Genomic DNA, 2,394 nt, shown 5'->3' with positions numbered 1-2,394 from the left:
AAAAAAAAAAAAGGGGGGGGGGGGTGAAAATACAAGTAATTTCTTTTCTCCTTTTAATTTACAACTCCTTTAACCATTTTTTACCAAGCAATGTCACCATCTCATTGCACAAAAATACTTCATATATCTCGGAGACGACTTTTTACTGTAATGCCCATGTTTAGGGTTTAGGACCCTAAACCCATGTTCGGGATTCAGACACGATATCTGATGGGTTTGACATTTCCCTATATCCTCTGCAATAGTGAATGATTGAGTCACTGAGAAAAGTGCACCTTGTTAATACAGGCAGTGACTTTCAATTTTTTTGAGTCTTTTTTAGTTTACTTATCCTCAAAATTGCTCTCGTTGGAACGTGATCACGGTTCATTTATATACCCTTTCTTTATTCAAGTTTCACAAGGACGATGTTGAATCTTCTCGAGAAAAAAAGTATAATATTAAGAAAAAAAAGCTGGATCGTTGACCTAAAATATTAAATTCAGAAACGTTAAACCTAGAATTAGTCGCAGAGTATAAGAGAAGTTCATATGTGGAGTATAAGCCATGGATTTAGAAATATTGGATTTATGAAAATTTAATGGTATTTAATCAATTGTTAAATTTTATAGAAATAATAATAATAATAAAATAAGTCATGGATTTTGGGCTAAATGGGCTTGTAAACTCTTCTCAAACCTGGGTTGGGCCTAGAATGGAGATCGTAAGCCCAGCCCATAAATCAAACCACCCTAACAAAAATTAAATTATTATTTAGATAAAACTAAACTATATCCCACTAAATATATTTAGAGCTCATTATGTACTAAAATTTTAATATATATTAGTCCAGCTAATTATGTACTCAAATTTTAATATTATTGCAAATAAGCCCTTATATATTTCAAAATACACAAATTATCGTCTCGAAAATAGTATTTTTAAATATTTTATTTATTTATTTATTTATTATTATTATTATTATTTTGGAGATAGGGCTAAACAAATAACTCCATGGTAATTTTTTTTTTTTTTACCATTTTCCTTAAAAGGAAAAATCGAAATCTTACCTATTGGGTTAATTTGTAGCTAGATTAAACCAATATTCAGCTAAAGTTTGTTTGTTTAATAAAAAAGAAAATTTTATATTTTTGTTTACTTGGAGTGTTGAGTTTAAAATTTATAAAGACAAAATTAATAACATACCCTTATTAATAAGGACAAAATTGCTTTTTGTATTTAATATTATTTCATCGTCATTAATTCTTTTTATTAATTTTAAAAAATAAAAATTAAGATAAGACGTCGTTTTAGTTATAGCCTAGACCTTGATTTTAAAGAATCTCAGCCAAAAAGCACAAATGCTTTTTTTACTTTATTTTTCAAATATAACATACATGACTTTATATAATTTCGAGTCATTTTAAGAATTCTAACCTTTATATTTTATAATCATAATTAACCATCGTGTAAATATAATATTAATGTAAATAAAAGTCTTAAAATACATTAAAGAAACACAAAAATTCTAGATTATCGTTCGCGGTAACAATATGAGCATAAATGAAATCTATCTTTCTTAAAGTTCTTGCATGGTTCGAGATTCAAAATCTCAAAAATTAGGTCTGACATTTTCAGGTGGTGCATGAGTTTGCACGATTGTGACCAAGGTGTACTAGAGCTGAGCGTTATAAAATTATGAGACGTAAAATTCTAAATTATATATTTTAAACACGTGTAAGATCCTATTGACATAAAAAAACCATTACAAAAACCGAATTTATTTTTTCTACTTAACAGTTATTTCCGAAAGATATTTATTATATTATTATTTTTAACTTTTTAGTAGAAATAAATAGTATTATGTAGAAAATTAAAAAAAAAAAAGAATTTTTTAATGTAAAAAAATGGAGTTTTCTTTAAAAAAGAAATGAAAAAGACAAGGAGAGAGAAAAATCATATAAAGCCAAAAACAATTAATAAATATATATTCACCTACATTTTAAAAAAAATTTATAATCATCAAAATTAAAAATATTTTTTAAAAGACAATTCTTTTCAAAATATATATTAAATTGAATCATAAATATTAATTAAATATTTTACGAGGAACAATTAAATTTGGTCTAAAAAATGTTCCAACCCAATTTACGAACACGGATTAATAAAAATATTTTAATATCTTTAAAAATTTAGCGGGACCCATTTTTCAATTAAATACAAAAAATTGACGAATAAATATACGATGTACCATAAATTAATCGAGTTTTTTACAAAATTAAATAAATATCTTAAATTGAAATAATGATTATTTCTAGAAATTCCCACACCTATAAAAGCATTCCACCAATAGAACAACAAGAATATACAAAGCTTTCAAAAAAAAAAAAAAAAAAAAAAAAAAAAAAAAAAAAA

This window comes from Cucurbita moschata, unplaced genomic scaffold (assembly GCF_002738365.1).
Source record: "Cucurbita moschata cultivar Rifu unplaced genomic scaffold, Cmos_1.0 Cmo_Scf00030, whole genome shotgun sequence".
In the NCBI taxonomy this organism is placed as follows: domain Eukaryota; kingdom Viridiplantae; phylum Streptophyta; class Magnoliopsida; order Cucurbitales; family Cucurbitaceae; genus Cucurbita; species Cucurbita moschata.
The sequence above is the reverse complement of the archived record's forward strand: the minus strand, read 5'-3'. Positions refer to the sequence as shown.